Here is a 27,142-nt window from a genome sequence, read left to right on the forward strand (position 1 = left end):
CTGATATTTCCTAACTTTTGAGTGCTTGACTTGGCAATGGTATGTTCTTTTAATGTAGTATGTAAGTTGTCTTGTAACTTATTGCTCGTGCATCTCTTAGGATGCAATACTCCTGTAAACTTTTAATCTCCAGTGATTTTTGTTTTCTGTTCCCTGATATCTTCCCCTAAGGGTAAACATAATACCAGCCAAGTTGTTTAATATGCCCACAACAGTAATTCTTGACACATTTTGACTGAGGCTGGTTATAGGATATGTCAAGCCATATGGAAACACTTCTTTAAAATTTGCAATAGTTTTTATTTATTGCAAATGTCATTAGGGTGACCAGATGTCCCGATTTTATAGGGACAGTCCCAATTTTTGGGTCTTTTTCTTATATAGGCTCCTATTACCCCCCCAAACACACACACACCCCTGTCCCAATTTTTCACATTTGCTGTCTGGTCACCCTAAATGTCATTAAAGTTTTGCTCATTGAACCTGATTTTAGTAAGCACAGTTTTGATAAGTTTCAATAGATCTGTCAAGACACTTTGATAGTCTTTAAATGCAAAAAAAAAAAAAAAAACAAAAAAACCCAGTGTCCATCCTGAACCCTAAGAAACAGTCACCATTCCAACATTTTGCCCAAAGTTTGAAACATTTTTTTTTCAGCCAGGTCTATCAACCATTTCTCTTGTGGAGGAATGTAACATAGACAGACTGAATTAGGAGGTTAGATGAATGAAGGCATTTTGGCATCAAACCAGACAGCTGGCAATCACAGTACATTTGTCATGATGTTACTTGGCTCATGTGGCAGTGCTTGCTCTCTAATACCAGATTCCTTATGGCAGAGTACCTGTTAAAGTCATCTGTAGACTGCTCTTGAACCCAGAACCTGTCACTCTTATGTCTATTAAGCACCATGCAAACTTAAGGAACTGAATATATAAAATAACTTAGACTTAAAAGCTACTCCAACACTGAAACCCTAGGATCAAATCTTCAAGAGCGCTCAGCAGCTAGCAATTCCTATTAGAGAGACAAGGTGGGTGAGGTAATATCTTTTATTCGACCACTTCTATTAGCGAAAGAGACCGCCTTGATCTGAAGAAGAGCTCTTTGTAGCTCAAAAGCTTGCGTCTCTCACCAACAGAAGTTGGTCCAATAAAAGACATTACCTCACCCACCTTCCCTCTCTAATATCCTGGGACTGACTTGGCTACAACACTGCAAACAGCAGTTCGCATTGGTGTTTATGCAGATACTTGCTCCCTTTGCAGTTGTGCTCTTGTGAAATTGTAGCCACTTGCACTGCTTATATGGGAGCTGAACTCAAGGCCATACTGCACAGCTGATAGGGATGGGGGAAAATTCAATGTGCTCATGGATAGCGTTACTTCCTGGAGCTCAAGATCTACCCACTGTGCTCAGTAGGAACCTAGCCACCTTTGATTTGCCTACTCTATTTGTTTTCTGAATCACTTTCGGAAAAGTACAGTTACACAGCCATGCTGATCTTTCAAGGATCCTTTTCTTAACCTTTCCCCAGGTGGCTCTTATTCAGTAACTGATTCCCTTTCGGTATGTTACTGCATCTCTCACAGGCTGTGCAGTAAGTGATAGTTCTGAAACCGTGCACTGCAATTTATGAGATTTGTGCAGGCAATATCCAGGGTCTTCCTCAGTATGTTTCTTGCCATCCAGGCTAAGGGTCAGGTTCAGATACCCTTGCTTCAATTGAGTGGCACCATAATGTAAGTTCAGCCCATTGTTTCAAAGGTGAGGAGTCAGGTGCAAGTCAGCGTAGGGAACAATGGCAGCATCTGGCCATATGTAATTGGTATAGACAGTCTAAGCTTTTCTGTGTCTAGGTTAATGACCAACAGATTTACTCTAGATGGTGTTACCTGGATCTAATGGCATGTAGTAAACTTTGCTGCAAAGCTTATGATATTCCTATTTGGTGTGGCTGCTCACTTAAGTAATAGCAAATAAAGCCTAAGTAATAGACTTCATGAATCAAGGAAGAACAACACTTGTACGTCCGTCAAACCCGGGCTATGGATCCGGAATTGAACTAGGTACAAAACTCACTTGAGACACCAGCACCTTAATCTCCTTTCACTTGGTCCACTGTGATGTCATTGCTTTTAATGGAACTACTTCTGAGTCGCATTGAAGACAGGATGTTCAGGCCTTGAAAGAGTGATGCTAATGCATCGGTACTATTCAACATCTAAGTAAGGGGCCTTTCTGAATTAACAGTCTTTTGGAAGTCAGTGGAACCATTCAGTTTCATAAGATGCTACTCAGCATATGAATAAAAATATCAGAATCTGGTCCTTAATATTAAAAAAAAAAAAATAGTTCCCAATATTCTGATTCTGTATGTAGACCCCAATGCATGCACAGAGACAATTGCGAAGGATCACTTAATTTTCTCATCTCCTTTCTTTACCCCAAAATGCAATGGAAAATGGCAATCTTAAGGCCAGATTCAAAGGTAACGTATGCCACCATTGTGCTTTGCCAACATACATGCATGTTGTTGTAACTCTTATGCAAAGGAGGCAGAAGGAAACAAACAACAGGAGATGCATATCAAAGAATACTGAATACAGCAGGTAGCAAAATTTCAAAACTTTGACAAACTGAGAATTCTTTCTGCAGTTGAATAAATTCTGGTAGAAAGTACAATAAGCATCTGTTCTTTCCTATACAGGAGATGCTGAGGTGTGATAATTCATTTGGTAACATGTCTTTGTTTATGAAACAGACATTGATGGACGTCTCATCCATACCTATAGGTCCTGTTCCTGCAGTCTGTATGCATGCAGATCTCTCAATGAAAGCCAAATTAGAATCTCATGTAAGAAGGTGCAGCTCCACTCAAGTAAACGGCAAATGAAACTCTTAGGTGTGTGCTTAACACATAGAGTAGCTGAAGAATGAAGCTCACGTAGTACCAACTGAAAAGCAACCATCTCTTTGGAAGAGGGTAGCTCCAACTAGCCCCAGGAACATGCCTGACAATGGTGGGCAGTCTCCTACTATAAAATATTATTGGGTCTTGAATGCCCATCCATTGTATGTACGATAGATGTTTTATTTTATTTCAAAGACCATCACAGGAAATGGCATGGAATTGTGTCTTCGCTGATGGATAATAGATGGAACAGACACATGTGGGTTTGAACATGTGGTTCAGGATTTCTGTATCTCCAATGTACTGCTTAAGTTACTTGCCTGTCCCCTCCAGCTAACAGGCAAAATTAGCTGTAAGCAGAGCAAGATTGCTATCTTAATAGCTGTCCTAAAACAAGCTAGTGGGGTGAAAAGGCTGCATTGTCTTTTAAAAAAAAAAAAAAAAAGTACATACATGTAGAATTTATATTTGACAAACATTTTTGATTGGTATTTCAGTAGCATCTAGAGGCCTCATTGACCTATGCACTGCACATACATATAAAAGACTATCCCTGCCCTAAAGAGCTTATGATCTAAACAGACTAGACAGACACAGCGAGTAGGGGAAGCAAGGATGAAAGTGACTGCCACTAATTGTGACCTGAGTAGAGCCAGGAATAGAAACTCAGAATCTTTCCACTATTCCCCTGCCCTGTCCAATTGACCATAAATATTTCAGTTTGGCAAACTGCCTCCAGAAGGGTTGGACTGAAACGATGGAGTTGTACCCAAGCAGACTTTTCGGACACAGAATATTGGCATATTTGAAATCCAGATCTGATCTTTGAGGCTCTGGCCTATCTTTAATAAAAACCAATGTCCCAGGGTATTCTCCTCCCCTTAATACCTATAGCTTTTAAAGTGTTAGTGTAGAGCAGTGGTTCCCAAAGTTGTTCTGCCGCTTCTGCAGGGAAAGCCCCTGGTGGGTTGGGTGGGTTTGTTTACCTGCCATGTCCACAGGTTTGGCGGATCGCGGATCCCACTGGCATGGTTCAACTTCCCAGGACAATGGTGGAGGTTGGAAGCGGTGGCCAGCACATCCCTCAGCCTGCGCCACTTCCAGCAGCTCCCATTGGCCTGGAGCAGAGAACCACAGCCACTGGGAGCTGTGATCGGCCAAACCTGCAGATGCATCAGGTACACAAACCAGCCTGACCCGCCAGGGGCTTTCCCTGCAGAAGCAAGGGCACAAGTTTGGGAGCCACTGGTGTAGAGTTTGGCTTTTAAAACTCATACGTTCTCCAATGTATGATAAGGATCTCTTTTGGAGAGAAACAAAGAAATATGCACTATAAAACAGTGCAACATTGGAGGTAAAGGTGTAGAGGAGCTTTTGGCAATTTTAATTCAGCCCTTGTGTAGAACTGATGATCCAAGACCAGTTTTGTTTGTGCATTTATTGCTACTTGAATTGAAATAGCTGCAAGAGCTTTCAATAAAGATGTAAAGTTAAGTCATGCAAAATTTGAAAAGAATATGTCCCTTATTCTTAGGATAAATGTTACTGACTACTGTTAGTGATTTTAGAAATGAAATATCCTTGCTTCTCTTGCCTTCAGTTTGGTTTGCTTCACACTTGTGGCACTAGACTCTTGAGTTCAGGTTGACTTACTGAATAGAGGATTGTAATTATTTTGTATTAGCTTTTACTTTAAAAGCAGCACATTGTGAATGAGGGACATCTCTAAAGACAGAGTCAACATAAGAACTTAAGAACGGCTGTACCAGGTCAGACCAAATGTCCATCTAGCCCAGTATCTGTCTACTGACAGTGGCCAATGCCAGGTGCCCCAGAGGGAGTGAACCTAACAGGCAATGATCAAGTGATCTCTCTCCTGCCATCTATCTCCATCCTCTGACAAACAAAGGCTAGGGACACCATTCCTTACCCATCCTGGCTAATAGCCATTTATGGACTTAACCACCATGAAACTATCCAGTTCCCTTTTAAACGCTGTTATAGTCCTAGCCTTCACGACCTCTTCAGGTAAGGAGTTCCATAAGTTGACTGTGCACTGCGTGAAGAAGAACTTCCTTTTATTTGTTTTAAAACTGCTGCCTATTAATTTCATTTGGTGAGTCCTAGTTCTTGTATTATGGGAATAAATAAATAACTTCCTTATCCATTTTCTCCACATCACTCATGATTTTTATATACCTCTATCATATCCCCCCTTAGTCTCCTCTTTTCCAAGCTGAAGAGTCCTAGCCTCTTTAATCTCTCCTCATATGGGACCCTCTCCAAACCCCTAGTGAACATAACCTGACCCTGATCCTGTACTCCAACTAGTTTTAAGATCCCTCGGGAGATCTAATCTGTCAAGGCAAGATATTGCTTTTCAACTGTACCAGCCTGAAAGAGTGAATTACCAATGGCGACTATCTTGTAAAGCCTATTGATATTTATATATATTTTTTAAAAAACCTCAAAGTACAATCTTTTCTGAATTAAAAATTGGCTTAGCCTGAATGATACAACTATTTTTAAATCAAATAACTGCTTTAGTGGGATAGGTACTCATAAAGTTCCATATAAAACTAATAATCTCAATTCTCTGTTCATCTGTTTACTTTAGTTCTAGTTATTACTGTACTTACTATATAGCAGAGCTTACCTACAATAAAGGAGGGGTTTGTTTCTTAACTTTTAAGAAACGTAAATCAGGAAGACATCAATAAAATGAGACACTCTCTTCTCCCCAGATATGTTTCTAAAAGTATATTAAAAATGGGGTGGGCATTATTTGGCATCACCATCATTTGTTACCACATAAGGCTGACTGTAAGTAATGGTAACAGTGGTTAAATGGCAGCTTTCCAGCAGCGTAGTGCAGGTGAACAGAACATATAAACTGATTAAAATGCTAAGCTTGCAAAATCAAGCACTCAGAAGTGAAGAAATGCCACCCGTACCATTGACTGAGCAACCTTAATTTTGTCTCCTTGCCACAGGCAAATTAGAGAGTTGCATACTACTTCCTCGCAGGAAAATAGGATGATGGAGAGAATGCAGAATATGTAGAAAGAATTTCTTAGCATGACCATGATAGCTGCAATATTCCCAAAAGACAAACACTATGGAATTATTGCTCATTCTTCTGTTTTAAAGAGAACCCGAGACAAAAGTTAAGTGAACTGTCCAAGGTCACAGCAAGTTGGGGTCAGATCCAGGAACAAACAAAATGCAGATTTCTGGTCCCAGTCCTGTGCTCTAACCACTAGCTCATGCATTCTATCACTGCAAGATCATCCACATATGGTAGCATTGTGATAGTGGTGCAGTTACATAATACAGTCCTTGGATCATCAATCTGCTTAGGAGAGCTTCTTCAAAGGAAAACCATGTCCATTTTGAACATGAAAAGCCATTCTATAGTCAATGACTTGGAAGGATTTTAATTTTCACTTTGCTGAATGTTTGGTAATGAAGGAATTCTCCCACGGAATATTCATGTTGCACAAGGAAGATCAGTTCATGAGAATTCTAATTGCAGTTATCAGTGGAAGGAAGGAAACACTTTTCCTCCTGGGTATTGGAGCTGGACTAGCTTTTAACTTTTCTTTTAGTGCCCTGAAAAGAACTCCTGCTGCTTGTTGATGGAATACAGCAGCAGCTTTCGTTGTTAGAACAGCAAAGACCTAAACGGCTTAAGACATGGCTACCTGTAGAATTGATTTGCTCCCCCTATTGTGGCACTGCAGATGCAATCAAAGTACTAACCTGCCTGAACAGAAAAGGATGAATACAAACTTAGGGCTAGATTGTGCTTTTATGACCAGGGAATAGTAAGTGGAAGTGCATAGCTTTGTAGCCCCAGGAGCAAACCAGTGACGATATTGTTACTGTCTCTGCATATCGCTCCCTGCGTGCTCCAAGGGGATAATCAATACCCCCTGTACCTAGTGCAGGTTACTTTTTCTGTCACACCTGCTGAGCTGTGTAGACTGGCATATTGGGACATGGAGTGCAGGCTTTGCCTGCCCATATCAGTGATGCCAATTCACACCTTTTTTTGGGAGAAGAGGGGAAATTCTGACCCCAGCAGGGACCTCATTCAAGTCCCTGCTCACTTCTTTCTCTCCCGTCAGGACCCCAGGTCTCCCTCAATGTGGAGTCTTCTCTCTCTCTCTCTCATACCCACACAGTGAATGAGCCAGTGTCACCAGGAGTCTCTCAGCAGATTCCACACACTAACATTGTGTCTTAGGCACAGTTTCTGTATCAGATTATTGGTATAAGCCTTTCCCATTACAAACATAAAGCACCAGTAAGTCATATAGTGTTAACCTATCCTTGTATTTCTGTGTTGAGTCTAATGTAGTTTAACACCGAAAGAAAAAGCATAAGTTCAGAGATTTTTGTTAAAAAGCCAAAGATAGACCAGAGGACACACTTTTAAAAGAATCTACAGTAACTCCTCACTTAACGTTGTAGTTATGTTCCTGAAAAATGCAACTTTCAGTGAAACAATGTTAAATGAATCCAATTTTCCCATAAGATTTAATGTAAATGCGGGGGGTTAGGTTCCAAGGAAATTTTTGGGGCGCAGACAAAAGGCATTATATACCGTACAGTACTGTACTGTGGTTGGGAAGTGCCCCTTGCTTGCCCCACACAGGCACAGCCTACTGCAGGCAAGGGTGCTAGGAAGTACCTTTGTAGCAGCAGCTGCAGCTTCCCCAGAGAAGAACAGATTTTGCCCAAAATGCTCCAGGCCCACCTCTTCCCATCCCCACTCCACTTCCTCTCCGGAACATGCCACATTCCGCCCCCCTGCCACCAAGTCCTAAGCGCTGCCAAACAGCTGTTTGGTGAGGCTTAGGACTTTCTGGGAGGGAGAGAGAGGAGCGGAGAAACAGCATTTCCCCACTCCTGCCCCTCCCTCCCTGAAAGTCCTAAACACGAAGTGCTGGGAGGGAGGGGGAGGAGCATAGACAGTAGGTCTGATTTTCATCTAATCCAGAGGTTCTCAAACTTCATTGCACCATGGCCCCCTTTTGACAACAAAAATTACTACATGACCCCAGGAAGGGGACGGGAGCCTAACCCCACCCAAGCCCAAAGCCTCAGGTGGGAGGGAGCAAAGCCAAAAACCCAAGTCCCACGACCTTAAAGTCTATAAGTCTATGAGACTCCCGGGAGGGAGGCCAAAGCCCAAGTGCTTCAGCCCCAGGCCGGAGGCTTGTAACCTGAGCCCTGCCACCCATGGCTGAAACTGAAGCCTGAGCCCTGCCGCCCAGGGCTGAAGGCTTTGGCCCCGGGGAGTGGGGCTTGGGGTTCAGCTTTAACCCTGGGTCCCAGCAACTCTAACACCAGCCCTGGTGACCCCATTAAAATGGAGTCAGAACCCACTTTGGGGTCACGACCCACAATTTGAGAACTGCTGATCTAATCTGTGTTGTTTTTGTAACTCACATACGTAATGGGGAGACATCTCTTTTAAGAGATCTAGAGAGATGGAGGAATGAGCTTTGTAGTTGGGTCATTGTTGCTCTGCATATACACAGTTAGTATTCCACATCCAGAAGTTTCTGGAATTGGGTGTGATACTTTTGGGCATGTTCAATAGGTTCCCAGTAGTTGGGTTAATAGACTCCATTGAGTCAGGGCAAAGGACATGTGACCTATCTGGTTTGGGAGAGGAGCTGAGCCTAGGAGCAGAAAGCAGGCTGTTTTTCCATAACTCTGAATCATTTGGAAACAGAGCTATTCATAATACTGATGGGTTGGTTAATTACCTAGCTAACTAGATAACTGAGTGATTCCTCAGTCCAGCAAAGGCAGAGAAAGTCAGTGTGGGTTCCAGTGGGAGACTTCTGTGAGAAAGAGGAGTGTTGCAGTGCTTTGATTCAGCAGACTGGATAGAGTTGATGAACAAAGACTCTGAGACATAGGTGAATTAAGCTGTTGGAATTCTGAGTTACTTTTCATAGTGTTTCTGTGGGGTCTGACCTGTTTAGTTTTTTTTATGCATATTTATCTATAACTGAAGATAGTGTATGTGGATTACAAAGTAGCTGTATGGGTTAGTAAAAATCAAGCTGTTATTTTTCTTGATCATTATAAAGTTAGTACTTAAGAATGAAGTTCTTTCCTCGTGTGGACTCTGCAGAATCCTTCCTGAAAATCCTCAGTGACTGAATTCTGGGTCTTCATGTGCTTTTCTGTAGGAGTTTTGTTGAAGCACTAGGAGAGGGGTAGTAAAGTAAACTCTAGCCTACCCAAAGGTTACACTTTCATACCAATGTAACGCCAATGTGCTAGATTGTGGATGAGATTCTGTACTGCACAGCACAAAATATTTGTGGTGGACATGTCCCTCCCACTGGTAGGATGGCCCCTGTGTTTGGGCTTGCAGGAAATGTAAGTTGCCTTGCACAGAGTTTATTCTCCTTGGCAGATTAAAGGGCTATAATAGCACTTTTACCTGTGGAAGAAAGGCAAATCCCTCCCCAGAGAATACATTCAGCAAAACACCATTGTCTACAAGAGTTATTATGGGTTTATGTCAGTGCTACTGCGAAAAGAACGTGGTCTTCATTCTTTTAATTATCTACTTCGTCTAGTGAACAAAACAAACAATGTTTGTGCCTTCCCACGTTAACCGTGTGAATTACTTCTCTTAGCCAAAAACGGCTAAATTATAGCATGTTACTAGTTTTAAAACTGGGTTTTCAGAGAGTTTTTTAATAGCTTTTCTGGAACTAAATGACAGATGCAGTGGTTGATAATTCAACCTAAAATTATCTAGTACTATGAAAAGATTGGTTAACACAAAGCCAATATCTCCTCTAATGGCTAGAATTTGTTTTAGACATGCACATGGGTCCTATTAAATCTAACGGCAACCTCACCCCAGGGCAGAATTTGGCCTTTGCCATATTGTGAAATCAAGTTAAAAAATGTCTGGTGTAGTTCCTGTCAGTTCTGTTTAAATACACATTGCTATTACAGGAATTGCTAAAATCTATTGTCCCAGTTATCCAGCACAGACTTGGAACAGATTTGTTAGTGAGAGTAGAACTTTTCCTTTGTTCTAGCTAACTTTTATAACCATATGATCACACTTCACAATTCTGTACATTTATATTTTCTGAATAAATCTCATATTCATCTAACCAGTTCTGATCTAGTCTCTTCATAGCACTGCATTTGCCCTAGATGGAATAAAGGAAAATTTCTTGCAAATTCTGTCTTTGGACCACAGAGCACGAACTACAGCAGGGGTAGGCAACCTATGGCACAGGTGCCGAAGGCGGCAGGCAAGCTGATTTTCAGTGGCACTCACACTGCCTAGGTCCTAGCCACCAATCCAGGGGCCTTTGCATTTTAATTTAATTTTAAATGAAGCTTCTTAAATATTTTTAAAACCTTATTTACTTTACATACAATAATAGTTTAGTTATATATTATAGACATAGAAAAAGACCTTCTAAAAACATTAAAATGTATGACTGGCATTCGAAACCTTAAATTAGAGTGAATAAATGAAGACTCGGCACACCGCTGCTGAAAGGCTGCCAATCTCTGAACTACAGTATCTCATTGACTTGTCATTTCACTCCTTCCTCCATCAAATGGTTCTATTTTGACCTAGCCCAAAACCTGTGTGATTAATCCATTTAATTTCAATAAATGTGCATTTTTCCAGGCACTGAGTATGCCTCCGGTATCTGTATAGAAAATATTTGCCTTGAAGTCTCTGCCTTGCTTCCTTGACTGTTCTCACTTCCTCAGTCTCGGTAGAAATATCCCAAGCAAGATCACACTTTGCAGCATTTCACTGGGAAATATCCCAGGCAAGTCAGCAAAAGCTATAAGTATCAGAGGGGTAGCCGTATTAGTCTGGATCTGTAAAAGCAGCAGAGAATCCTGTGGCACCTTATAGACTAACAGACATTTTGGAGCGTGAGCTTTCGTGGGTGAATACCCACTTCGTCAGATGCAGGTAGTGGAAATTTCCAGGGGCAGGTATATATATGCTAGCAAGCAAGCTAGAGATAACGAGGTTAGTTCAGTCAGGGAGGGTGAGGCCCTGTTCTAGCAGTAGAGGTGTGAAAACCAAGGGAGGAGAAACTGGTTCTGTAATTGGCAAGCCATTCACAGTCTTTGTTGAGTCCAGAGCTGATAGTGTCAAATTTGCAAATGAACTGAAGCTCAGCAGTTTCTCTTTGAAGTCTGGTCCTGAAGTTTTTTTGCTGCAGGATAGCCACCTTAAGGTCTGCTATAGTGTGGCCAGGGAGGTTGAAGTGCTCTCCTACAGGTTTTTGTATATTGCCATTCCTGATATCTGATTTGTGTGTATTTGATGTTGGTCTGGGCTTTCCTAATTCCCAAATACAGCCTATCGAGTAATAAATAGGATACTATTGCAAGAACTCTACCTACACATTAATGAAAACTTGCAATTAAAAGAGCACAGTATGGTTTATCTAACATTTCAATACACTATGGCCCAAGCAAGTGGCAGTTAAGTTTTGTTTATCTTGACTTGGGACACCAGCTTTTGGGAATGGTGAACAAGTGCCAGAGAATAGCAAAACATAAGGTTCACCTTCTCTGTCTTTCAAATTTCAAACTTGGATAAATAACCTCAAGTGTTGAGCTTGGGGGGGGGAAAGTTTCCAAGCTCCCAGAGCTCTACTCAGTCACATTTCATTGCTCCTAACCTTGTTTTCTCTCAGTATATATTTTATCAACCCTCCCCCTTATTTCACAGCCCACATGCCATGCCAGCTGTCCTTTCATAATGTGAAATGCAATGCAGTTACCAATTCAAATCCAAAGCAGTCCATATTGCCCTTGTCACCCTGCTACCCCCTTAAAAATATTCTAAGCTGATCTTCAATATCACTCATGCAGGTGGGTCATAAGAAGTTATATTAATTATTGAAAAATCAGCCAATCAAAGCAAACAAAGTCTATGCCTATAGATTTGATTGCAAGGCACTTTCTGTCAACAGCATGTTTCAATTGAAAGGAGTTTTTGACACTCTTCATGCTTCGGTTACCTAATAGTCTCTTCTGTCAGAAGTAAATTGGGTTCCTAGTAAAACATTTGCTCTAAAACGGCATAAAAATTAATGACTGTGTCAAGCTATGTACATTGCCAGAAGCTACAGTAGGCTAGGAGAATTGCTTTGTATTTGGAGTTTTGATATCATGCTGTCAAGGGCTTCAGACTGGCTGTTGGCAGACAGGGCGATGAGTTCAATGTGCATTTTATTGAAGGAAATTGCAACCCCAGCATGTGGCTTTGTCCCCTGTGACTACTGATAATTTTAAGTGATGATTTGCCTAATACTTTCACACCAAAACTTTATTTCGGGAAGTTGCTGAATGCCTTGAACTCAAGGAATAACAATTTGGTACAGTGATGTCAGAAATCTAGGGGCCACATGCTGTTTCTGCTGCTGCTAAAGAGAAACATGGTGATGGGTATAGTAAGAGAACCTAAAATGCAGGGTAGTGAAATGCGTTTTTCATGTAGCAAAGATGGAAGTTGAATGTCACAATGGAGCTGTGAAAAGTGCTAGAAAATAGAAGAATTTGGAGCTCATCTTTAGCCCAATTTTCATACCCAGTAACTCCAAAGAAGTCAGTAGTTTGTATGGAAGGATCCAGCTCTGGCACTGCACAGGTGTATTTATGTTAGAAAATGCCTGTATTCTGGCACTGATTCCACAGCTAGTAACAGCATAAGCAGTAGTGGAGGCTGGGCTCTAAGTGGGCTGTAAACCTTTGTCATGCTGTCTAAAAAGGCTCGTGAACACGGGTGCCAAGCTCAGGGCAGACTGTTACAAACAGGGCACAAACCCCAACTTGGTTGTGTGTTCTATAATTAGATTGCGCCAATCAAGTGTGAACTAATCAAGCATCATAACAACCTTAAAATGGAGTCAGACAGTCCCCTGGGGTACTCCAGTCCAACTTGCTGCCCAGGCAAGACTTCCTTTGTGATAGATGGTCCCTTACACCAAAAATCACAACAATTCCAAGGTTACTCCCAGTCCTGAAGGACCAGTCACTTACTCACATCAAGTGCACCTCAGATCAAGCTCCAAAGAGCTTGTAGCCAATCCTGTAATAAACTAACTAAAGAATTATTAACTAAGAAAAGGAAACAAGTTATTAATAAGATTTCAGCAAATAAACATATACACACACATGACATAAAGTCTTAGGTTCCAAAAAATAATAAAGAGCTTATACGTTACAGCAGCTTCCATGTCCTAACCCAGTCTAAGCAGCCTTGGGATCCCTTGTCTGTGCTTAGAAATATTGCCCTCTCCATATTCCAAGCAGCATAGGGATGACAATTTCTTACTGATAGGGATCTTCCCCCAGAGTTCAAGATGTGATGGGATGAGCATTTGTGGATATCACGTCTTCCTAGGGGTTGGGAAAACAGCCAACAAAATCTTTTGTCCACTGATGTTCCACAGTAGTTTGTGTGGTGCCCAGACGCCTTGTTTTATTTGGCAGAAGATGACTCCTCTTTTGGTAAACTAGTATTTAACAAGTATCAGAGGGGTAGCCGTGTTAGTCTGGATCTGTAAAAGTGGCAAAGAGTCCTGTGGCACCTTATAGATTAACAGACCTATTGGAGCATGAGGCTTACTTACGTGAGTTCAGAGGGAGTCAGTCACAGCAGGAAACAGAATTCTAGAGTCCCTGTCTGTCCTGTACTTAGACCACTCTTTTTGCTCCTCAAGGTTTGAATCTCTAGTTCACAGCTATGTGGCTTGTGATGAAGTCTAGATTGGAACTTGCCCTTGTTTAAATGCCTGAGTGGGATGAAGAGCACAAGGATCCTCTTTGTGCCCTCCCCACGAGTTAGTCACAACTGCAGCTCTCCCCACGAAATCGGGCCGGAGAACTGTGAGGCCACAGCCGTAAGGCAGAATTGTGCAGCGTGCAAGAGTTCTGTAGAGCTCTGGTACAATCTTTCCCAGAGCTCCTTTTGAGGAAATGCATTGCCCCACTCTCCCATCAAAGGCTGGACTATTAATGGCACATTCTGGCTTTTAGCTGGTGTGATTATTTTAAAGGAGAGGAAAATTGCAACTAGCCCTATTTAATTGATTTTCCTAGCCTGAGGCAACCTCCAGCCTCTGTAATCTTTCTGATCTTGTCTGCATGACATCTTTCTATTTTTGAGTAGCCAAAGTATATGCCAGGTAAATGTGGCTTTGGGGCTAACACACAGGTGTAAATTTGCTGGTGACTTTGAAAGTAAAACATTTGGACTAAACACCTCTTGGAGAAACCCAGGTGGTGAGCAGTTCAATTTAAAAAATTCATCTCTCAGGATCCTTCAGGCAAACCTAATTAACATTGGTGGAAAAACTGTTGCCCTTGGAGACTCTGAGCTAGAGAAAAATGAGAAAAAACACAGGAGTTTGTGTTCTGGGTGGGAATTTTGTCTTCTGAACACTTGGGGTGGGGGGGGGGGCTTTCAAATTCCTGAAATAGTTTTGAAAAGCTTACGCTTAATTGCATCATTCTCTCTATTCCTGGTGCCTTTTTTAAAATAAAGGTGTCATAAATAGATAGGTAAGGTAAGGGTTAAGTTTCTTTTACCTGGAAAGGGTAACCACACACCTGACCAGAGGACCAATCAGAGAACTGGATTGTTTAAAGTCAGGGGCGGGAATTTGTATACTCGGGGTCTTTTTTGTTTTCTCGGCTGTGAGTAAACAAGGTTTCCTCCTAACTCCTTCTTATTTCAAATATTATACCAAAAGTCTGTGAGTACAATAGTGAAGCCCTAAAGCAAGTCGGCTTATGAGGAGTCTTTGGGTTGTTAGAATAGTATGTGGTATGGTCTGTGTCTTTTTTGTTGTTTTCTCGGCTGTGAGTTACAAGCTTCCTCCTAACTGCATCTTATCTCCAAGGTTCTCCTACACTTTGTGAGTACAAAGGAACCGCCCAAGCATATTCGCTTCTATGAGGTAGCTTGTGGGTTGTATTTACATGTATGTGGATGGTTGACTGGTTAATCGGGTCTTATTCTTTAAATCAGACTGTTTCTTCATTTTTTATAAGCAAAGAGCCTGTATGATGTTTCTTAATGCAAGTTATTGTTTATATTTTTTTCTTTTTTTATATAAACTTTCTTTTAAACGTGTGGATGTTCTTTTCCTAGGGAGCAAAGGAAGGAGACAGCCGGCTATGGTCTTTTTCCTATTGCTTTCAGGAAAGAGCAGGCTATCGGGAGAAGAAAAAGATCACCTCTGTATCAGTGTATTCGTCTCCTCACGGAAGGCAGCTACGGGGAAAGGCAAAGCATACGCTGTGGTATTTGTGCCATCTCAATTGTTCTGAGGGTTAGAGTAACGCTTATCCTCTTGGTGAATGAGAGAAACCGGTGTCTTGGCAGCCTGGTGAAGAGGGGGGGAATGGATTGTTTCCCCTGTGCTTTTAGCATTCCAAGGATTTGGAATCTGGGTGTCCCCCAAGGAAGGTTGGACTACAGATGAGAGTGAAAGGGGGGATCAGGCCCCATCAATTCCTGATCTGGTGGCAGCGAGAATATCCAAGCTGGTAGTGAGCTTGGGGGAGTTTCAGGTAAGCCCCCAGATTTTGGACGCTAAAGTCCAGGTTTGGGACAGGACCAGATTGTGGACGCTAAAGTTCAGGTCTGGGACAGGAGGCTATTACCACAAAAGGCTTGCAGCACTGTTCAGTTCTCTTTTCAGACCTTCTCTGAAAAGTTGTCTTCTGGATGCATGCAGGTAACTCCCATCTCACTAAGAAATTGAAAGGCCTGCTTAGATATTACAGTGAGTATCAGTCTAAACATGACAGACCAGAAAGAAGCACTCTTTCCATCATCCATGCTTTAAGTTTCTTTGCCCCTTGAGATGGAGCTCAATACATAGGAAAGACTTTCTAGAAAAAGAATCTGGACACAAGATCATCTGTGGAGAGTTAAGGAGACGGTCAAGAATATAAATTTGGGCTCTGACGGACCAGAAATAGGAGTGATTTCCAGAGTGAGATTCTTCAAAGAAAACTCTGACCTCCAGCCTTTGAGTTTAAATTTCAATCTGCCATCAGAAGGAAGTTATCTGATCTCAAATGGCAAATGCAGAGATGGTGCCTAGGACATTGAGGGCCCAGATCACATAGAACTCTGATACTAATATTAAAACCTTAAATTCTACTGGGAAGCCACTGCAGCATGGGTGCAAGTTTAGAGCATGGATGTAGGTTCGTTTGAAGCTAGCACTACAAAACAAACAGGTTAACATGCTCTGCAATAGCTGAAGTTTCCAGGCAGTGTAGAAAGATAGCCTCACATCATCTTTCTCATTCAGAGGTGAGAAAAGCGCAGAGACCTGTAGCAAGGTCTGCCACAGAAAATAATTAGAAGTGGTCTGAATACTTACTTTTCTGGAAAGAAATTGCTTCCACATTTGCTATTTTGATGACATTTTGAGGCTGAAGTCTCAATAGCCCGGTGGTGAGGGCACTGGCCTTGAATGCAAGAGACTCAGCTACATCTATGACCTGTTAAATTAGGAATAAAAACCTTAAAAAAATACAATCTCCTAGCCCAGGGGTTCTCAACCTTTTTCTTTCTAAGCCCCTCTTCCTTTTCCCTCTCAACATGCTATTAAAAATTCCATGGCCTACCTGTGCCACAACAACTATTTTCTTCAGATAAAAGCCAGGGCCACTGTTAAGGGTTAGCAAGCAGGCTAATTGCCTGGGGCCCCACACCACAGGAGGCCCCAGGAAGCTAAGTTGCTCATGCTTCTGCTCTGGGTGGCGGGGCTCAGGGCCCCAGGCTTCAGCCCTGCACGACGGGGCTTTGACTTTCTCCCCTGGGCCCCTGTGAGTCTGACACTGGTCCTGCTTGGCAGACCCCCTTAAACCTGCTTGCAGCCCCTCAGGGGGCCCCAGACCGCTGGTTGAGAGCTACCATCTTAGCCTATCTCAGATGAGAGGAAAACATGCTTGCCTACCAATGCTACTTGGGACACCAGGGCAAATGGCATTCAAAGGAACAGCTAGGTAATAGTAAGGGCTTTCACTCTCTTAATAGATGATTTAGACCTAGGGTTTTCCTAAAGGCTTCCAGCTACCCAGTTGCATTGTGTCGTTTGTCTGGAATGAGATCCATGTAATTTGCCTCACCTAAGCCTGTGGAGAGACTGGGTATGCTGCATCTGCTGGGGTGATGCTTACTGACAGGCATTGCAGCTTAAAATCCCTCACAGTCTTCTGCCCCTACCCCACCTCATAGTCTAGACATTGCGCGTGAGGAGCATCAGAATGGAGCTCCACACAAAGGCTTTAGGGAGAATGAGTATGCATCTTGCTTCATCTTCTGGAACATCTAGGAGGAAAGACTGAGCCACTGAAATGCAACCTGTCAGAACCGACCTCACTCCCCATTATATCGCAGCAGCCAACAGACCTCTTAAAAAAATTCTGTGGTCTGCTGTCCTTTGATAATTAATAGGAGTGAAATTCTGGCCCTCTTGACTTTAGTGGGGCTAGAATTTCACCCCAGAAGTCTCCTTGACTAAGCATACTATGCCCAGGACAGATCAAGGAAACCTGAAGATTTGAATTAACCACAGAGCTGAGCTGCTTCATTCACCACAATCTTCTCATTTGCTTTCTTCATTTAAATACAGTTGGCAACTAGCTACATTGCCGGCAGCACACAAGGGCTCACTGAGCAATGTGTGATCTTACTCTTTCAAATGTGGAGCGTGATTCTACTCTAATCTGTCCAGCTAGGTGACTAGCCTCAATCCAAACATATCACTGCCAGACCCCAGTGAAACATGCCATGTGCTGTTTGTTTGGGGTGAGTTAGAAAGGAGACTCTGCAGAGAATTCCTGGCACAAGTAGGGTCAAGGTAAGATCATAATACTCTCAAGTAGCTAATGACCAAGTGCATATAAGTACTCCAACCAAACCTGCACCTTCATGTGATATTCCCTAGTGTTCTGTAAGCAGGACTTGCATAAATAACCACTAGCTGAAGATCTCTCTGTCCTCAGTTTGGATTAATCTTGTGAATAGTGGCGTGGATATAAAGTGAACGTCTTCATCATGACTTTGAATTCTTCAGCGACATTAGTTAAGGTCACAAGTCTTAAGAACTTGGGACAACAATTGCTTAAAACAATGGCTAATTCCTTTCCCAGAGCCTGTCTAGCTGCTGGGTAGAGAAGAAGCAAAACAATTAAAGCATTTAGAGCTGTTGTGATTGAGCTTTATTAGCTTTTTGTCAAGGCTGATTCCCCATTCTGGCACTTTGAGTGCAGAAGATGGGGGCCCGCAAGGATTTAAAAAAATTAATACTTGCCACTCCAGGCTTGTATTAAACTCCCAAGGTTACAGCTTTTTTCTGACCTTGGCTTGGTAAAAGCTTCCACCACCCAAATGCAAAACCCCTTTTTTTGGAACCCAGGAAGGTGCACTTGGGAATTCCTTCCTGTGGGGTACCCTCAAGCCCTTTGACACTTCTTCTCCCCGCCCACCGAGGAAGAGCTGAGAAAGCAAGAAAACGAAATTAGCTGTTGCTACCACCTAATTAAACAACATATGCACAAACCTCTTAGGATACCAAAAATCCAATCCTGTTCTTAAAAAAAGGTTAATTTTATTAAAAACAAAAAGGAAGAAAATACATCTGGAACTTTGGCCTTTGCTAGTTTTTAAAAGAGCAATTCCAAAAATCAAGCATTCAAAATAGCTTTCTTGGGGGTTCAGCTTAAAGGTTACAAGCAAACACAAGCATTTGGGATTAAGGGAGTCCACTAGCCATAAGAAATAAACAGAAATAAACCTAATTGCATCTTTCTAAACATTCCTAATCTACTTACATATTTGGGAATTCCAAATAAGTAGTCTAGGTATGATCTCATGATCTGTGATGATACCTGGCTTAAACCTTTTCACAGCATAACTGCTGCCCTGCTCCCCTCTTTCCCAGAGAACAACACATACAAGAGAGAGTTTTTTCCCAATTTTAAAAAGTTCTAGCCCTTCCACTGGCTCTTGTGGTCAGGTGCCCCTCCTTTCCTCTTACCAGTGGGCTTGTTAACCTTTTACAGGTAAAGCAAGTAGGGAACAGCTATTAAGAGGAATTCTATCACTAACAGGCTGGCTGGGTGTCCACAAAAGAGAGCTATCCCCTATCCCCTTCATTTATCACAGTTTTAATAAAAAGTTCAATCACCAGAGCATCATATTCCAGACGTGGGGCAGCTGTAAAAACTGAAAATGTGCATTAGGTCCTTATCAGCTTGAAATAACGTCTGTCACATCCTTAAGTACTCTATTAATCACTGCTATAGTTCCCCTTTAGAAACATATCCCTGCGTGTGCAATGCAAAAAATGTCAGAAAAATGGAATCGGCTCTCACAGAGCCTTAGGGCAAGTCTCTACGCTACAAAATTAAGTCAACCTAAGTTACACTGATGTATAGCCACTGCAGTAGTTACGTTGCTTTTGCATGTGCACACTATGCTCCTTGTGTTGGCGATGCACGTCGTCACCAGGAGCACTTGCATCACTTTAGTTGCCAGTGTGAGGCATTGTGGGATGGCTTCTGAAAGGCAGCAAAAGTTAATGTGAGCAGTGCAGTGTCTCCACTGACGCTGCATTGGCCTAACTGCATTGACCTAATCGCTATACTTCTTGCGGAGGTGGAGTTAGTAAGCTGGTATAGCGGAGGAGATACATCCGTGGGAGCTATATTTTAGTGTAGACACTTACAGAGAAAGGTCAACGTAAGCTGCCCTACATTGACCTAACTCTGTAGTGTAGAGATGGGCTTAGACTCGTAGACTTTAAGCCCAGAAAGGACCATTATGATCACATTGTCTGACTTCCTGCACATCACAGGCCATAGAACTCAACGATCCTCTCCTGTAATTAGTTCATAACTTCTGAGTTACCGAAGTCATCAAATCGTGATTTAAAGACTTCAGGTTACAGAGGGTTCATCGTTTACTCTAGTTTAGGGATTGGCAAACTTTGGCCTGCGGCCTGCCAGGATAGGCACTCTGGCACACTGGGCCACTTTGTTTACCTGCCGCATCACCAGGTTCAGACGATCACAGCTCCCACTGGCCACAGTTTGTCATCCCAGGCCAATGGGGGTGGCAGGAAGCGGCGGCAAGCACATTCCTTGTCCCGCCCTGCTTCCCTCCACCCCCATTGGCCTGGAACGGTAAACCGGGGCCAGTGGGAGCCGTGATCGGCTGAACCTGTGGACACAGCAGGTAAACAAACCAGCCCAGCCTGCCAGGGTGCTTACCCTGGCGGGTCGTGGGCCAAAGGTTGCTGATCCCTGCTCTAGTTCAAACCAGCAACCATGCCCCAGGAGGGCGAAAAACCTCCAAGGTCTCTCCCAATCTGATCTGTGGGGAAATTCCTTCCTGACCCCTAAAATGGCGATCAGTTAGACCTTGAGCATGTGAATGAGAACCACAGGCCAGAGATCTGGGGAAGAATTCTCTGTAGTAACTCAGAGCCCTTCCCATATCTGTCTGTTGGAAATATTTGATAATAGCAGTCTTAAATATCATTTACTGCGATGGAGATAGAATTAGAATTAGAAAATAAAATAAAATAAACTGGGATATGTTTGGGATAAGAAATTAAAAGTGAAGTCTCTCTTCAGAAACTTTTGCCCTAGAATCTAGCTTTCTAAAATCAGCTTGTTTCCAAGGGATCCCTCACTAGAGTAATATGGTTCATGATCAACATAGAAGGAAGATTAAACCAACTTACTTGGAAGTGGTAAAGCTGATCATTCCACACCTTGGCAATTCCCACCTCATACAACCCAACTGCCTCTTAAACTGCAGTCTTGGAATTTTCTTTTATTCCTTCAAAAAAAAAACAACAACAGGAAATTTTAAACAAAAAAACTACATTCATGCAGTGCTAAGGATGAGAAGTTAAAGTAAAAATCAGGATACATTACAAGATGCAGTCTTAATGCTAACCTCTTGGAACATGCATTATAATAGTCTTTATTTATACAAACACAGGTAGAGCTAATGGGAAATGTTTTTTTTTCCCCATCCCAGGAATATTTTCGAGAGTTTAGAAACGTTTCCTGTTCTGCGTCTGGACACATCTGAGACCTCTTGAAGTTTTTTAACAAAAAAACCCAGATCTATTACCCCTGCCCCCCATAAACAATCAGGCAAGATGTCAATGCAGGTCTGCTACACTGCGGGTGACTGACCTAGCCTCCAGGCTATTGTGGGATGGGACTTTCTCCAGAAATTCCATCCTGGACCTGAAACTTTCTTTAAACCTGATTAATTCATCAGAATTCCTGACCAGCTATAATCATGGATTGTCCTCTGCATGCATAGATGTGTGAGGCTATCTGAGGTATCTTATATTGCATTATTTGCCTAACAATATTTGGTCAGATTAGTCCAGAAATATGCAAATTCTACAAAAATGCATCAAAGAGTCCTGTGGCACCTTATAGACTAACAGACGAATTGGAGCATGAGCTTTCGGGGGTGAATGCCCACTTCTTCAACCAGTTCTTAATGGCTTGGTTCCAGCCAGTAAGTGCCATCAAAGGATCTGTGGCTGAGAGAATCCTAAGATGCAGAATGTCTTTTTGGGCTTTGATCTCTGTTATGAAACCCTACAAAGGAGGACAATCTTCAGTCAAACTGGAATCCCCAATCCAATCTTCAGTAAACAGGAAGAATGGATTTGCCATACTGGCCTTATGTAGCTATGAATAAAGAAAACAGGCACTTGCTTAACTTTAAGCATTCAAGTAGTTCCATTGAGTTTGCCCATAGCTATTAGGGGACAATGTCAGTATAGGTACAGAAGCCCCATTGAATGTTTTTAGCTTCTGCCTTCTGCACATAACAGTAAGTTTAGAGATATTTTAAGGTAGGTAAAAGTTTATCTTTTCTGCTTCGCTCCAAGGAGGTAGTTCTGGAGGTGGTTACATTGTTGGATCATATGTCCATTTGCTGCTAGCTCACATTCAACAGGAAACTTTAATTAGATAATGACAGCTACGCCCCTATTTCTAGGTTATGGATAATCTTCTCAGGTACATTCTATCTTTCTAGTTTTCTTAGAATATTTATCTTGGATCTTTATTATGATTAAGGCTGCAAGTCTTTCATGGAAGTCACAGATTCCATTACTTTCTGGGACCTTTGTGACTTCAATAGCTGCAGTGGCTGCTGCAGGTGACCCCAAGGCCACCCAAGCAGCCAGGACAACCCTGCGGCCATCCACACCAGCTGCTGCTTGTGCAGGTCCTGGCAGCTGGTCCTGGGTGCAACCCCAGAGCAATGTTCCAGGAGCAGCAGCGGCGTCCCTGACTGCCCCCACTCCAGCAGTCTCGGCAGTGGGGCCCCGGGCCACCCCCTCCCCGGAGCAGCAGCGACCGCTGGAGAGTCCCCTCTCTCCCAGATTTAGTTAGGGATATTTTTAGTAAAAGTCATGGACAGGTCACTGGCCATGACTTTTTGTTTATTGACCATGACTTGTGCATGACTTTTACTAAAAATATCTGTGACTAAATCATAGCCTTAATTATAATGTAGTCTCTTGGGGCAGTCATGTGATTCTGGTCTGTTTCACCAGTGTAAAACAGGAGTAACTTCACTGATATTGAACATGATCATGATCTCTCCCCAACTCTATGATTCCAGAATTCCTATCTGTCTATCTCCGCATCTTCTGCATAGATTCCTTAGGATCTTATTTACCATTAAGGGCTGTCCTACAACTTTCACTTCTCCTTTCTCCCCCAGTTTACAGAGGGGTTGTGTATTCCCCAGAAGCCACATTGGGAGACTTTCTTGTTAAAAGCATGACTCTCACCCCCAACTCACTGGGTGTGATTAGATTTCGTCAGCCCCCTTATCCTGCTTCAGTACTGTAGGCAATCATCTTGCCTCATTATTTATCACTATACTGGACTCTAGGACTTAGGTAGACCAAAGATAACTTTGCATGTGGCATCTAGGGAAAAAAATCAGGATTTCAAAGCTACAGCCTTTTCAGTTCAAATCATCCCTGGTATCATTCTGCTTACTCGCCTGAACTAGTTCCAGGGAGGAGTTTAGTCCCTTGAGTTTAGTGTAGACTGTGTTTATAAATAAGATATTTTCTATTAGTTTGGGGTGCAGAGTTGGTTTTAGTTGAAGTAGCAAGGAAAGAAGATGTGGAGGAAGGAAGAGGAGTGAAGTGCTGGAACATTTTCAGGGTAGCTTGTGCTTTTATTGCATCCAACATGGGGGAATTCTATATTAGATCTTATCTTGACAAAGATGAACTCATCACAGAGCTAAAAATTAATGGCAACTTAGGTGCAAGAGATGACTTGATCACATTTATAATGTGCAAACAGAATAATGTCCAGACCAGTTATATGGTGCTTTAAAAGGGCCAGTTTCACAAAGCTGAAAACAATTGTGAGCCGAAGCAGCTGAGGCAGAGTTAAATCAGAAAAAATGTGAATGATGATTGGAAATTGTTTAAGAAGACTGTACTAGCTGTCCCAAAAATATCCACAATGCCACCAGCCATACTGGTTTAAAAAATAGCCTGGCTTAGAGGGACAGTGGAGGAAGCTATAAAAAAAATCAAATATAGAAAACAGGACAAAGGGGAAGTTGATGGTAATGAATATACATTGGAAGATAGAGATTGTAGAAAATTGATAAGGGATACAAGAAGATGTCCAGGGGCGGCTCTATGTTTTTTGCCACCCCAAGCACGGCAGGCAGATGGCTTTCAGTGGCGCACCTGCAGGCAGTCTGCTGGTCACGCAGATTTGGCGGCATGCCTGCGGGAGGTCTGCTGGTGTCACACCATCGGCGTCCCTGCCACCGAATTGCCACCGAAGCTGTGGTACCAGCAGATCTCCTGCAGGTGCACCTCCGAAAGCCGCCTGCCTGCTGCCTTCACAGCGACCGACAGGCCACTCCCCGCAGCTTACTGCCCCAGGCACATGCTTGCTGCTGTGGTGCCTGGAGCCACCCCTGGAGATGTCCATGGCAAGCAGAGTTAAGTATATTAGGAACTAAAAGAATCTTAACAGTTTTATTGGTCTACTACTAGATGGGAATGGTAGAATTATCAATAATGCAAAAAAAGTTAAAAGTGTTCAGTAAATATTTCTGTTCTGTATTTGTCAAGAAAAAAACAGATGATGTAATCATGTCATGTGATAGCACTCTTTCCATTAAACATCTAAAGTTAGATATTTTTAAATCAGCATGTCTGCATAACTTGAATCCAAGAGTTTTAGAAGAGCTGGCTGAGAAGCTCACTGGACAATTAATGTTGATTTTCAATAAATCTTGAAACTCTGTAGAAGTTCCAAGAGACTGGAAGAAAGCTAATATTTTAAAAGTGTAACTGGGATGAACTGGGTAATTATAATCCTGTCAGTCTGCAATCGATCACAGGCAAGATAATGGAATGACTGATATGAGGCTCAATTAATAAAGAATTGAGGAAGAATAATATAATTAATCCAAATCTCCTTAGGTTTATGGAAAATAGATCCTGACTAATTTGCAATCTCATAAAAATTATATCAAGTTGGGATGATAAAGGTAATAGTGTTGATGTAATATATTTAGACTTCTGAAAGGTATTTGACTTGGTACCACATGACATTTTGATTAAAAAAGGGTATAACATTATTGTGGCATACATTAAATGGATAAAAAGCTGGCTAACTGATAGGTGTCAAAATGAGCTTATCAATGAATGTATGAGTTTCTAGTGGGGTCCCATAGGGTTTGGTTCTTGGCCCTACCCTATAGAAAACTTTTATTCATGACCGGGAAGAAAACATAAAATCATCACTGATAAAGTTTGCAGATGACACACAGATTGGGGGAGTGGTAAATGAAGAGGACAAGTCACCGATACAGAGTGAGCTGGATCACTTGGTAAGCTGAGTGCAAGCAAATATATATATTACTATGGTTAAATGTCAATGTATGCATCTAAGAACAAAGACTGTGGGCCATACTTACAGGATGGGGGGCTGTGTCCTGGGAAACAGTGTCTCTGAGAAAGATTTGGGAGTTGTGGCAGATAATCAGCTGAACATGGGCTCCCAGTGCAACACTACAAAGAACGAGGAGTACTGTGGCCAAAAGAGCTAATGCTGGGAAATGTCAAGCAGGAGCTGAGATGTTATTTTACTTCTGTATTTGGTGTGAGTGCTGCTGGAATACTGTATCCAGCTCTGGTGTCAATAATTCAAGAGGGACGATGTTGATAAACTTGAGAGGGTTCAGCGAAAAGCCGTGAGAGTGATTAACGACTTAGGAGACCTGCGTTATAGTGACAGACACAAGGAGTTCAATCTATTTAGCTTAAGAGTGAGAAGGTTAAGGAGTGACTTGATTAGGCTATAAGTACCTACCTGGGGAACAAGTATTTAATGATGGGCTCTTCAGTCTAGCAGTGAAAGATGTGATAATTCAATGGCTGGAAGTTGAAGCTAGATGAATTCAGGTGGGCAATAAGGCATAACACTTTAACAATGAGCGTAATTAAACATCGGAACAATTTACCGAAGGTTCTGGTGGATTTTCTATCACTGTCAATTCTTAAATCAAGACCGGATGTTTTTCTAAACACCTGCTCTATAAATTATTTTGGGGAAGGTCTCTGGCCTGTGCAAGACAGAAGGCCAGACTAGATGATCACAAGGGTCCCTTCTGGCCTTGGAATCTCTGACGCTAATTCTATAAGGTATGGAATACCCTCAACTAGCATAGAAGTGAATGGAACTATAGGACAAGTTCTTCAACTTTTTTCATCAAAATAAGATGCATACATTTATTGAATCTTGAATTATTACATGAGAAAATATGGTAGTGTTGCAAGTTGTATGTTCTCTTTTTATAACAATATTTGAGTTGTTTATAGGGTATGAATTGCATTGGTAATAGTAAACGCGTTTATTATTTGCTCAGAGTAGTTGCTGATACGATGGGTTTTTCTTCCCCTCCAGCTTGCAGTTGCAGCACAGGGACTAAAAATGGATCCACTTAGCTCTTTTTATTTTCCTTCTATGAGAGATGGGATTTAAAGAAAACAGATCCAAAACTGTGACACTAAATAGTTACAGGATCTGATCCTGCAACCAGAGGTGGAGTTTGTCCCATAGGCAAGATCAGGGGGTTGTAAAGCTCAATTCCAGGGCCTCTTCCAGTGAGCTTTCATGTACAATGCATACAAGGTCACATTGTGCAGAAGATAACATTTGGAGCCCTGGGCAGCACTGAGTAGGATGGAGCAGCCGACTCCCAGTGGCCTCTTGCTGCCTTGCAGCCTGCTGCAATTGCATGGAGTGCAGGCGCCTAATGTCACCACTGCCTGCAACCCTTGTTTGCATGAGTAGCCTCACTACTTCAACTGAGGCCTAATCCAATGTCCATGGGAGTCTCTGTTGATTTCGATGCAGCTGGGATCAGACCCTCCGCTAGCTAGCTAGCTAGCTAGCTATGCATCTGAGGGCAGGCTCTCTAAAGGCATTTTATCTGCTACTTCAGACATTTTCTGATTTGGCATCTGGTTTAGTTCTCATTTGCAGCAGTTTGGCAGTGAAAAATAAAACCTCTTCCATTATTCCTTGTGAAAATCAAAATCTCTGCCAAGAGAATTCAATAAAGCCCAACTCAGAACTATTTGTAACAGCAATATTAGCTCAAGCGAACACAAACTTACATCAAACGCTGACCTACAATAAAGACACTTTGGATTCTATTGATGCTTGACAAATATCAGTAATTGGTGGTATATAAGAACACTAACATATGTATATAACTCAGATCTTTAAATATATGAAAAGGAGAATATCCACACTCATAAAGCTGAACAAATTCCCTCTGGAACATGATACTTGAGACATAGCAGGTTGCTTACAGGCTTTAGTCAGTTAAAATTGGTGTTTCTATAGTACACTTCATCTGAGTATTTCAAAGTGCTCTACAAAGTTTCATAAATTAAGAGTCAATGCCCCCTGTGAAAATCTGTAGGTAAAGCAGTACAATTCCCTGACTTTTTGGTTCACTGGCATGGCAAAAAACAAAACAAAACAAAGCAAACACCATTGTTTGTCTTGAATCAAAACCACCATCTTTTTGAATTATTGATTGATTAAAATGTTGGGAATTTC

Source organism: Chelonoidis abingdonii, chromosome 1 (genome assembly GCF_003597395.2).
Source record: "Chelonoidis abingdonii isolate Lonesome George chromosome 1, CheloAbing_2.0, whole genome shotgun sequence".
Lineage (NCBI taxonomy): Eukaryota > Metazoa > Chordata > Testudines > Testudinidae > Chelonoidis > Chelonoidis abingdonii.